Below are 13868 nucleotides of genomic sequence, written 5' to 3'. Positions count from 1 at the left end.
ACAACAGATTATTAATAATTAATAATAATTAATTAAATATTGAATTTGGGCTATCGAATTAGACCATTAGATCTTGCCAATTGAAATTGATTGTGAGCTTAAAGTTAGTATGGTGGTGGACAACAAAGAACGGACACTCCCACAAAAAACAGGCAGACCAAACACATCACTCGTTAGAGTTCAACTCTCCAGAAAAAGCACGCCCGGACGGGCTGTGTCATTTCCCTGTAGGACATTTTGGCCTATAATTGAACAAGGAGAGCGCACCCATCTAACTTGTATAACGAGTAAAAACACACTGCCGTTCTTTCCACCACAATACTCATAGCAAACAAACATGCAAAAACAAAAACATTATTTCCAGAAACAAAGAGGCTGAATCTACTGTATGCATATCAGACCGAATATACCAGCAAGGCCACACCCCCTAGCAACCCTATAGGCTAATTCTAATGTCTGACACTAACAACAACATTCTCATAGGTATACTGCTATCACAACCACGGGGTTTAACCTGGCTCAGTCAGATTGCACCTGCCTTATGCTGTCCTTCTGAATGCAGGGTAAATAATGGCTGATTTAGCATGTAGCCTACAAATGCTGGGCAGCTTTATTTTTACACTTCAAATTAGAGTTCAGATAGGACACGCCCCTCCCAAAATTAAATATCTCTGCATATTATAAATCCGCCCCACCTGCAGTACAATATGGTTTGTCCTGGTGCAAAGTGATTCCTTTTTTCTTTGCGTTGCACCCAACTCTGAAACAGCCCCAGAAAGTTTTTGAGATATCTCAGGAATAAAAATACAGTAGTTTTTATTTCATAATTTCCTATCTTTTTGACACTAAGGCCCCCATTTCCAAACGAGTTTTATAATCAAAACGAGTGATAAGTTTCACTGTGTATGATAAATGGTGCTCCAGCCAATCAGCTCCCTCCCAACTGTCATTTTTCTAACAGATGACAGTTGGGAGCTGATTGGCTGGAGCACCATTTATCATACACAGTGACATTTATCACTCATTTTGGTGATAAAACTCGTTAGTAAATGAGGCCCTAAGATTGCTCTATTATTATATTTTGCTAAATTTTAATAATTTTGTATATAATTTTACTGATATAAAATAAAAGCTGAATGTAACCTGTGGATCACACTATAGCAGCCCATTTTTATTGTTTTTTACAAGCAGACAGGTATCACCTGACCCTGATAGGCTAAATAAGTACAGTAATTACATATGAGATTTGGGTGACACATTGGACCCCAAAGATTCCCATCACAGTGCATGGGACAGGGCCCACCAGTAATTTATATAAACATGGTTGTATTATAGGCACTGTGGGTAACAGGCAGTGACACTGGGCCTACAGCAGCTGGTGATGTCACAAAGCTTTATGATGTCATAGAGCTGTTGGCTCAGTTGCTTACCTGCACAAGATACGTTTGTGTGTTTTCACCTATTGCAGTGTGAAGGCGATTTTATTCGTGCTTAGCGAATTTTTGTTTATTTTTCTTGATTTATCTTGATATGAGATCAAGAAAGAGGAAAAGGCGACCGGATAACAACAGGTCTCCTATTAAGGAGTGTAGTAGGAGTAATAAGGAGGATATCTGTGTGGGAAGAGGAGATTCTCCCAATATCACAGAGGGAGGAGATATTGAGGTGAGAGAGGACCATCAGTGTAAGAACAACAGGAACCAGGCTAGAACATCAAAGCAGCCAGGTAAGGCCCCTAATAAGAGGCCCAAGGTAGACAGCACCATCAGCAAGAGATCAGCTGTAAAGAGACCCTTAGAGAAGACCGGGGACACTGGCTGCAATAAGAAAAAGAAGGAGGAGCTGAGACATGACAGCCCAGGAGAGGGACCCAGTGCTCCCATCATAGAGCTCACAGCTCGGAGGGGCAATAAGAGAGCTCACAAAAGTGAAGCCCCAGACCATCAAAAGAAATTTAAAAAGGGAAGAGCAGGTAAAAAGCCTTTTGCTTGAAAGCACTAATAAGGGAGAGATGTATCAAATTGTCTAACGATAAAAAGCTTTAAAATGACAGAAGCTGATTGGTTGCTATAGGTTTGATACATCTCCCCTCACATGTAATGTAATAGAGAAGTAAGTGAGGTGTAGGTTAGTACTTACATGGTAAGTGTGGCTCCTGCACCTCCTGTGTGTAAGTGCTGAGCATATGGCTACAGAGTGCACAGGTCTGACATAACTCTGACCCTAATATGAGTGATGCTCAGGGAGATGCCAGATACAGGACTGTGCTGCACTTACCTATAACACCCCTGATCCCCACCACACAGCACAAGGGGTGATAAGTGTTTGATGCTCACAATACTGGTGCAAATTGTGCACATGTGCAATACGGTGATGTCATGTTCTCACCTCTCACCACCATTCACGTCCTTTCCCTATCACCTAACTGCAACGTCTTTATACCTTGTTATTACTATTCTGCAGCACCTGTGACTGTTACATTGTCCTATCCAATGCTGGCAGCTATTCCCTATTCATTTATTTCATTTCTCTTACACCCCAACAACATATAATTAGGCAACATAACAATATTCTTACCAGATACTATATAATACAGAGTATAAATACTTTCTATGATATAATAATCTCAAACCTTTAAATGAAATATTGCCAAATATCTATGTTTATATCAGTCAATAAATGTGATTTCTCTTTATGCCACAAGGTGTAAGTGGGACCACTCCAGCCAGCCCCCCGGAAACAGCCGCTGCCTCTCATATATTGGAATGTTTGATCTACCACAGTATTATTGGAGAGGGCGGTTTCGGGAAGGTAAGTGATTAGTACATATTTGGTGACTTACCTGTAAACAATGCAGCAAATATATCTTAAGAACTTTGCTTTAATAACTATATAATATAATTAGGAATGTGCGCAGGACCATTTTTGCCGGATTTGGATTTGGTTCTAATTCGTCGTCTTGCTTTGGATTTGGATTTGGATTTTTTTTACAAAACTTGACAAACAAAAGCTAAAATCACATAAATTGGGCTTTTTTTTCTTCCTAGAGTATTATTAACCTAAATAACCTTGATTTCCAGTCATTTACAGCCAATTTATACCACCTCACAGTTTAAATTATAGTTTTCACCATTATTGGCCAAAGGTTGCAGTGATCTGACTGGTTACCAAGTGACAAAGCAGCGGCGCAGACACCACAGTATAAAGCACATCAATGACAGATTGCCACACAGCAGTGGCAGAAATGAAAAGTAGTGCACCCACCCAGTGGGGTACGGCCAGCAGAATCCCAGTACTTGTTTACAAAGTGGGCTACGGCCTTAGGAGTCACAGTGCACAATCTTATTCACATTACACAGCACATAGTGCCCCTGATTCACATTACACCATAAAGTAGTGTCTCTTATTTATGTTACGACACAGTAGTGCCCCTTTTACACAATGCCCACAGTAGTGACCCTTTTACACAATGCCCACAGGAGTGCTCCTTTTACACAATGCCCACAGGAGTGCTCCTTTTACACAATGCCAACAGTAGTGACCATTTTACACATTGCCCACAGTAGTGACCCTTATACACAAAGCCCACAGTAGTGACCCTTTTACACAATGCCCACAGTAGTGACCATTTTACACAATGTCCACAGTAATGACCCTTATACACAAAGCCCAAAGTAGTAATGCCCCTTATACAATGCCCACAGTAGTAGTGCCACTTATACAATGCCCACAGCAGTGGTGTCCCTTACACAATGCCCCCAGTAGTGGTGCCCCCTATGCAGTCCCCTTAGTAGTAGGGCTCCCTATGCAGTGCCCCCAGTAGTAGTATGCCCCCCAGTAGCAGTGCCCCCAGTAGTATGCCCCCCAGTAGTAATGCCCCCATTAGCAGGCCCCCAGTAGTATGCCCCCCAGTAGCAGTGCCCCCAGTAGTAGTATGCCACCCAGTAGCAGTGCCCCCATTAGCAGGCCCCCAGTAGTAGTGCCCCCATTAGCAGGTCCTCAGTAGTAGTGCCCCCATTAGCAGGCCCCCAGTAGTATGCCCCCTAGTAGTAGTGCCCCCATTAGCATTCCCCCAGTAGTATGCCCCATAGTAGTATGCCCTCCGTAGCAGGCCCCCAGCAGTAGTCCCACATATGCCTGCCCCCAGTAGTAGTATGCCCCCCAGTATCAGTGACCGCATTAGCATGCCCCCAGTAGTATGCCCCCCAGTAGTAGTGCCCCCAGTAGTAGGCCCCCAGTAGTAGTGCCCCCATTAGCAGGCCCCCAGTAGTACTTACCTGAATCCCCACTCCTGTCTTCGTACACTCTACTCTACTCTGTTACGCGTGGAGGGAGGCGGAAGACGGAGCTCATGAGTGAGCTCCAACCGTCTCCCTCCGTGCAGCAGCCAATAAGAGTCTGCCTGACTCTCATTGGCTGCTTTTACAAACACACAGCTGCCGCTGGCGGCTGTGTGTTTGTGCCTGTGTAGGGCAGACAGCTATCACAGTGGTCTGCCCTACACTAGAGGAGCCCTGACATTGGATTCTCTCGCGAGAATCCGACATCAGGAGGCTGCGGCTCGGCCTCTAACGGGGATCCGAGTCAGACAGGTAACACTTGAACAGGGTTCGGGTGGACTCGGATCCCCTATGTTCAGAGCGATTTGGATTCCACAGAATGTGTACCGCTCATATCTAAATATAATTATCATTACATGCACATAGGTGTTTACATTGGGAGCAAGGCAAAATATAGAGGATACAGTGGCACATTCCCACACTCACCTCCATATATGGTTTTGGACTGTTGCTTATTACAGCTGACAGAGGCGTGGCCAGTGTAGGTGTCAGGGCGCAGCTAGGGCACACATGCATGGCAATAATATTAGTTATTATCATACAGCCTGTTGTACCACTCCCTGCTCTGAAATCCTGTTACCTCTGAGGTGCTAGGGGACAGTTCTGCTCTGCGTTTTAACAGAGCTGAGCTACAGTACATGTAATAGGCCAATGTTAGATATGACATACCTCCCAACATTTGTGACTGGAGATGCGCGCCCGAAAAGGGGGCATTACGAGATGGTAAAGAGGGTGTGGCCTAATGGCACCCCCCCATTTACATCACTAAAAGGCGTGCCCAGCATCTCCGAGATGCTGGGCTGCCCCCGGGCTTCTCCCCCATGCTGTGAATAGATGCTGTGCTCTGCATATCCGCTGCTCTGCTATGCAGAGCAGTGGTGTATGCTTCCCCCAACTTCCCCCTACCGCTAGACACTACGGCCCGTGGGTGGGACAGCGGGACAGTCCCAGAAAAACCGGACTGTCCCGCTGAATGCGGGACAGTTGGGAGGTATGGATATGGTGCTGTCTGCTCAAAACTGGGGCTCCATTGTCCTTACATTTTGTTGCCCAGAACAGTCACCAAATAAGCTCACTTCAATGTCCTGCTTGTGTACAGGCTATTACAGAGACTAAGGGGCTGAGAAGCTGGTGATGGTTGGTATCTCAGGAACAAGTGAAGACCCACAAGGATCTACTAGATGGGGAGATTGGGCTTTTTGTAATAAATGTTGGGCACAAAAGATCTACAATCCTGGGCTCAGGGAAGACGCTCATCCCCTGTACTTTCCCTACGGGGGAATGGGACATTCTCACCTTGCTGTTGTCAATTTATCTTGCTGTCTCCTGTTTGTACAATGATCTTTGGGAGTGTCAGCCAGGCAGGTTCCACAGCTAAATAACATTGCAAATTGCTTCTAACTCTTATACCCTATCCCACCAAAAACCCAGCTGTGAGCACTGAGCACAGAGTAAGCACGGGTCAGAGCCAGGTTTTACCCCTTTTACACCAGCAGCTGGACATGAGTTATATCCCGGGTCCAGCATTACAGTGGACTTTTGAAGCTGATGTATTCTCCTAGCGTTACTGAAGCCAGGACATCCCCTGGTTTGAGGAATGACCCGGGTCATCGTGACTCTGGTCATGCTGTTTATAGTGGACCGATACTCAGTTTCTTTCTGATATCAACTCTGGTCGTGACCTGGGTTAGATTCCTCGGTCACTTGACTTGGGTTATTTTTCCAGGACCATTTTCCACTCAGCAGTGACCTGGATTGACCCGGCAATAACCAGGGTTATTGCAGCAGTGGGAAAGGGGTATTCATACCAGTAAAATTATCTGTCTCATGCAGGTACTGCTGGCATCCCACCCCAACAGCAGAGAGCAGCTGGCAGTAAAACTGGTGAAGAAGAGGACACTACTCAGGGGCAAGAACCCTATATTTATAGAGCGGGACATCCTGCAAGTCACTGGCAACAGCACTTTCTTCACCCATGGCTATGCAGCATCCCAGACCCCGGTAAGAGTCTCTGTATCTGTCATAATTGTAACTAACTTCCGAATATCGCAGCTTCTGTAATATAAGAGAATTATTTTACCATTACTGGACCCCCGCATAATTCCAATGGCACATATTGTATGACGCATTATTCTGACACAGAGGTTTATTATCCTAATTCTGTACATTTGTGTAGTATCTGGGATCCTTCATCCCGTGCTCCTTACTGTCCAGCACTGACTCAATCACTTACCCCGTGTCCTGTGGGCATTATATATGTAGAGGCCCATCTCAGACAGAAGACGGGCTGTATACAGCGTATACATTGGGCCTCATTCACATCACTAGTGGTGACTGAGTATTACTGATTATAATCTGCTGTGTGTCAGAGTAATGTCCATAATGTAACTTATATCATACTCTCTGATTCCTATACAGGAACACATCATATTCATCATGGAGTACCTGAGTGGGGGAGATCTATACCAGCTAATAGAGAAGAGTGCCCCATTAGGTGATGCCACTAGCAGGTAAGAGAGAACGTGGGTATGTTATTACTATTATTATTGATATGACAAATAGTAACATCAGTGTTTCCATCCCTGCATCTGGGCTGCAGTAGGACCCGGCCTATGCGGCCTAACAAATCCAGGATGGGCCTTTATAGGTGTCCATGGTGACAGGTCTGTGTATAATACAGAGTCTCCTGGACACAGGGGCTCCATTGTGTTACTCAGCTATACAAAGAGCATGGGCGGGATGCATCAAGGGCAGAAATGTGGTCAAAAATGTGCATTTCTCATATGCACCTAGCCTCGGAGAGCGCGGTGGGTAACGACATCTTCCTGTTGGGATTACCAATAGGAGCCCATGGGCTTCTCTCAGCAGAGTGCTGAGAGAGGTTTCCAATCGAATCCTTCCCAGCATCCTCCACAGCACATGCCAGAGGGGCTTCTGGGTCAAAGACCCGAATGTCCCTCCATCGCAAAGGGACGCTCTTACCGACAGAGCGGTCCTTTGCGGTGATCGTCATGCATACCAGCTATACCAACACCAGCATGCATGCGATGACCGGTGGAATGCATCGCGAGTGCAATGCATCATGCATCCCGCCCCAAGTGTGATAATAATATGTCACGTGTCATTCTTATACTCTGATACTATATCAGGGGGAATGTACTATCTCATTATTGGTCATTTTACTTTAAAAATATTTGCTATTAATATTTATGTTCTTTCTTCCTCATCAGATTTTTAACAGCAGAAATCCTTTGTGGGCTCCAATTCCTCCACTCAAGGGGCATTATCCATAGGTAACTCGTTATTTCTAATGATCACATACAGTAACCCCCTATATGCAGTTACAGTATAGCTATTATGTTGCTGGGGGTCAGGCTATAGAGAAGTGTCTCTGCCCTTTTCTGCAAATGGGGGATCATTCATTCTTGAGTTACATGATATGTAGGGCGAGGTTCTTGTGACTGCTTCACACATCCTCTTATCTCCATCTTTATCCCACCACATACATAGGGGCCTATTTATCATAGATTTCCCCTGAAAATACCAATTTTTAGGTGGTACCTGCAAATATTAAGTAACCCCTGAATGTATGTATAGGGAATCTCAGCACATATTGGGGATATCTGCTGCAATCCCCCAGTTTAATCACAAAAGCAGCCCCCATAGGTTTCTATAGGTTTCTATGGGGGCTGCATACTGTATATGCTGATTTTACCAAGCTCTGGAATGTGAAGTATTCTGGAGCTTGGCCCCATTAGCTAACACCATCTTCAGATAGTTATTGGGAATGGGATCCATAGGATGTCTGCACGGCAATGGCTGCCACTATAGATATAGATAAGAAATTATGTTTATTAGGTCTAAAACCTGATAACTAATAAATAGGCCCCATAGTGACTCTATGCAGCTGTCAGTCACAGTGATTGCCTCCCTACACTCACCATGTTTTACACCACTGATCCCTTTTTCCCACTGTGATGCTGACATGGTTCTTATTGTGTCTCTGGGAATCTTTCTCTGCAACAAACAAAGTTGTACAGCTGGTAGCTGTCTGACAGGCAGAACTTACACTCATTCTCCTCGCAGGGACATCAAACCGGAGAACGTGCTCCTGGATGCTGTTGGCCATGCCAAAATTGGTGATTTTGGCCTCGCAGTTAAAAACACCAATGGCCAGAAGATATCAGGAGCTGCTGGGACGGTGGGTTACATGGCCCCTGAGGTGAGTAACAGATTAATTGGCTACAGGCTTCTCATACTGTATCTCCATTTCACTATTAATCGGACAACATCTTGGTTCTTAATGATATCTAAACACAGGGTCTTAGTCAGGGATGGATGCAGGGTCTGAGTCAGGGATGGACGCAGGGCCTGAGTCAGGGATGGACGCAGGGTCTGAGTCAGGGATGGACGCAGGGTCTGAGTCAGGGATGGATGCAAGTGCTGAGTCAGGGATGGACGCTGGGTCTGAGTCAGGGATGGACGCAGGGTCTGAGTCAGGGATGGATGCAGGGTCTGAGTCAGGGATGGAGGCAGGGTCTAAGTCAGGGATGGACGCAGGGTCTGAGTCAGGGATGGATACAGGGCCTAAGCCAGCATTGTGTGGTATTGCACAGCTGCAGGGAATTAGCTGTGCAATACCGTACAACTGATATACTAATGCAGCAGGAAGCGTCTGGTGTACATAGAGGCCTCATGACAGCATCGCAGATACAATTGCTGTGCCCTAAGACACAGCATCAGATGTTCTTCAAGACAACCTGCAATCTAAGTAACCCTGAGGTTACTCAGATTGCCCCTAGCAGCTGCGTAGTCGAGGCCAGGAAGTTTGTGTTGGAAGACGCAGACCCTGGCCTCAACACTCCTACAATAATGGGACAAGACATGGAGGCTAGCTCCACCCACTCCCCGCCCCCAAATGGCCACAGCCTGTGAATCAGGCTCTTGCTTTGGGGAACTGTGAGAGATCTTGCAGTAGAGACTGGCGCCTGTGTAGTACAGATCCTGCACATGCACCAGTCTTCTAACATCGCAATAGTACACATACCATCGGGTTTGCATATTACTTTGAATCAGGACCGCAATGCAGATGTTTGCGCAATTGAGCAATTATCGGAATCTGAGCATGTATCAAGTTCCATTACCGCCAGCTGTCGGAGCGACTATTTTCTTGCAGTGTAATTGACAGGCCGGGAACATTTGGGGGGAGTAAAGGGGGAGGCATTTGGTGACCATTTTGGGTGCATGTCGCTGTCTGTGATCCCGTACGCCGAAAAATGGTTCTCAGTTGCCGTGGACACTCTGTGTGACAATAGGGTTACTCAGGACTCCGATAATCAACTGATCTATGACTAATGCTGGGTCTTTGTACAGTCACTTGGATTTGTGAAGTCACCGGTGGGCGGCTCAATACAAATCTAGGTGACTGTGACATTTGCATATTCTTGCACAGTCGCTGTGTACACATTTGCAGCACGATTAGGGTCCATCTCTGAATCAGGTTATAGTCCAGAAGAATATTTTGAAGAGGAAGAGAAGTGACACAAAATTATATAAGTACAGACTAAAATATCCAAGTAAGCAATGTTACATAGGGGCTGATGCAGAGGTGGCAGCTGTTGCATTCGTACTGTAACTGAGATTTCGGATGCAGCGGACTTGTGAAAATATGTTAATGACTCAGCCGCTGTCTTGTGTACAGAGATGCCCACCGGCCGGTGTCTCGGATGCGCCGCTTACATACAATAGCCCCAACATCGGTCCCAGAATTGAACTTCTGAGCAACCCTATGGTGTCTGACTAGGAGGGGCCCAGAATACGGTGGTGACATGCCTGTGTTTTTGTATCCTCACCCCCGTTACCTCCCCCCATCGTTACTAATCAATCACAGTATGTGGAAAAAAATCGCTCCACTGCATTCACCTCTGTATTAGGCCCATAGTCACATAGGGGTGTAATTATTAGGCAGTGAAGTAGAGTTTTTGGCCAGAGAAAGAGGCTATCACCGCTTCTTCCTATATAAGATGTCACATTGCTATCACTGTGATATGTGGCAACATGGTGTGGGAACATTGTTATTTATGAATAGACCCAAGCATTGCAATGTTCACTTAGCATAATTATGTAGAGATGAAAAAAGTGAAGAGGGCCCTGCTCTCACGATCTTATGATCTATAGGGGATATGGGTGGACACAATAGGGGGCAGAGGGTAAAGTTCAGATGGGCAGAGACTATAGAGGTAGTAGGGAGGGTAGTAGGGTAGAATGAAAACAATACATGTAAAGCCTGGGAAGCAGGTGAAAGACTAATGGAGTGAGGGAGGGAGTTCCAGAGGTTAGGAGAGGCCCAGGAGAAGTCCTGACTATGAGAGTGGGAAGTGGTGATCAGGGAGATTAGCAGAGAGAAGAGAGTGGGAGGAAGCATGTGAGGAGACGAGGCTGGAGATGTAGGGAGGAGAGGTGTGGGTGAGAGCTTAGTAGATGAGTAAGTTTACATTAATAAAAACCTTTTACCAAAGAGTAAAAGCCTATACCAGGAATGATTCTGTAACAATATTAAGTAGGCAGTACAGTGTATGAATGGCTTCCACAGGGTATTCATTCCCCAAATGAGTCTTATGACCTTGTGGTACATTCAGTCAGGGAGCTCTCACCCCTCTTGATGTTCCCACTTCCATATTTAAATAGCTTCCAAAAAGATGGCCAAGCTGTCCTTCCTCTGCAGTCCCCCAGGTGTACTTCTGCACGCTGCAGCTTATCCAGCACTTCCTGTGACATAAGCGGCTGAAAGTATCAGTAGCTTCCCCGTCACTTGTGTCTTCTGTCTTCCATCATTCACAGAGGATTCCACTGACGAGTAATGCTGCCAAGTCTCTCCACCCACTAATGTGCCAGCATCACGCTGCAGCTCCATGTATACCAACTGCTGACTACTCTACTGGGCACCACAGCTTTATGTACATGATCATATTCCTATATAACAGTAACCATTGCACTTTCTCCATATTTATTGCTGTGATTGCCTCATTTGCCTCGGTGTTTGCTTTGGCTCTCTAGTATAATATACACGGTCATTATTTATCATAACAGTTATTTTAATTTAGTAATTGATTTCCCTCACATAAACCCTCAGCTGAATGCTGTCTGTGTAATTGCCTGTATATGTTCATTGATATTCTTCCTTCCATCAGATGTTTCATTGTGCACAAAAAGGAGAGGTGTCAGCATAACCCGGTGCCTCCTGCCAGGTTGGACAATGTACTAATCATCTGTTTCTCCATCATGTTTTTACAGATGCTTAGAAAGAAGCCGTATGATGCCATGGCAGACATTTTTTCCTTGGGTGTCATGGTATTTGAGATGGCCACAGGAGACCAACCCTTTTACTGTGGTGAAGAGTCTGTTGAGGTTATAAAATCTGTCCTCAACGATAACCCAGTCTACCCAAAGGAGCTCAGTCCTGGCATCAGTAACATCCTAAAGCGAGTGAGTATGCAGTATACAGGCTTATCACAGGGTCAGGAGATTATACAGTCACAGGGGAAATAAGGCACAGGTCTGAGAACATACATTAATACTAATGAATACACTCTCAGCAAATGTACAGCCATGGCCAAATGTTTTGAATGACAAGTATTGGTTTTCACAAAGTTTGCTGCTTCTGTGTTTTTGTCAGATGTTACTATGGTATACTGAAGTAAAATTACAAGCATTTCATAAGTGTCAGGCTTTTATTGGCAATTACATTAAGTTTATTTATGCAATGAGTCAATATTTGCAGTGCTGACCCTTCTTTTTCAAGACCTCTGCAATTCGCCCTGGCATGCTGTCAATCAACTTCTGGGCCACATACTGACTGATGGCCGCCCATTCTTGCCTAATCAATGCTTGGAGTTTGTCAGAATTTGTGGCTTTTTGTTTGTCCACCCGCCTCTTGAGGATTGACCAAAAGTTCTCAATGGGATTAAGATCTGGGGAGCAGGGCTGTAACTAGGGCACCACAGGACAAGCGGCAATGTTCAGGCCTGTTAATTTTCTGCTTATTATCATTCTCACTTCTAGCTTCCTCTTATTTCATCCAAGCATTTTCTGGCCTACCCCATCTCTTCCCTGGTCCTTCGACATGAGGCCTTTCCCCTTTTTTTGGGTGCGTTATGTCCCTATTTGAAAAATGGGGGGTGCTAATGTCCTTTCTGGCTCAGGGCACCAAAAAGTCTAGTTACAGCTCTGCTGGGGAGTTTCCTGGCCATGGACCTGTTCCCCTAGCCACTTAGTTATCACTTTTGCCTTATGGCAAGGTGCTCCATCATGCTGGAAAAGGCATTGTTTGTCACCAAACTGTTCTTGGGAGAAGTTGCTCTTGGAGGATGTTTTGGTACCATTCTTTATTCATGGCTGCGCTCTTAGGCAAAATTGTGAGTGAGCCCACTCCCTTGGCTGAGAAGCAACCCCACACATGAATGGTCTCAGGATGCTTTACTGTTGGCATGACACAGGACTGATGGTAGCACTCACCTTTCCTTCTCCAGACAAGTGATTTTCCAGATGCCCTAAACAATCTGAAAGGGGATTCATCAGAGAAAATAACTTTACCCCAGTCCTCAGCAGTCAATCCCTGTACCTTTTGCAGAATATCAGTCTGTCCCTGATGTTTTTTCTAGAGAGAAGTGGCTTCTTTGCTGCACTTCTTGACACCAGGCCATCCTTCAAAAGTCGTCGCCTCACTGTGCGTTAATATGCACTCACACCTGCCTGCTGCCATTCCTGAGCAAGCTCTGCACTGGTGGTGCCCCGATCCCGCTGCATCAACTTTAGGAGATGGTCCTGGTGCATGCTGGACTTTCTTGGGCACCCCGAAGCCTTCTTCACAACTATTGAACCACTCTCCTTGAAGTTCTTCATGATCCGATAAATGGTTGATTTAGGTGCAATCTTGTTACTAGCAGCAATATCCTTGCCTGTGAAGCCCTTTTTGTACAAAGCAACGATGACTGCATGTGTTTCCTTGCAGGTAACCATGGTTGACAGAAGAAGAACAATGATTTCAAGCACAACCCTCCTTTTAAAGCTTTCAGTCTGTTAATTCTAACTCAATCAGCATCACCTGTGTTAACGAGAGAATCACTGACATGTCGCCAGCTGGTCCTTTTGTGGCAGGGGTGAAATGCAGTGGAAATTTTGTTTTTGGGATTAAGGAGCTCATTCAGACCCACTTGCTAAGATGCAAACGTTCACTGCTGCCGATGGTATGCAGTGTGTATGCATTGCAGTGCGCATACCTTAGCGAAAGCTCACAATGTGTTCGCTCACTGCGCATAGACAGCCCAGCAGAGTGAGTGACAGGGGAAGCAGTTTGTAGGTGGTAACAGGGGCTGGCCATTAAAAACAAGGGAGTGGAGGTGCAAACACAGGCATGCCTGAGCATCTCAACTGCATTTTAGTAGTGTGCATAATTATAAGACAGCATCATAGTACACGTCACCTGGCTTGTATTTACACAGAAGTGCTCGCAGTGCTTGCGGCAGGGTA

This window comes from Taudactylus pleione, unplaced genomic scaffold (assembly GCF_031769625.1).
Source record: "Taudactylus pleione unplaced genomic scaffold, aTauple2 ptg000790l, whole genome shotgun sequence".
Classification (NCBI taxonomy): domain Eukaryota; kingdom Metazoa; phylum Chordata; class Amphibia; order Anura; family Myobatrachidae; genus Taudactylus; species Taudactylus pleione.
The sequence above is the reverse complement of the archived record's forward strand: the minus strand, read 5'-3'. Positions refer to the sequence as shown.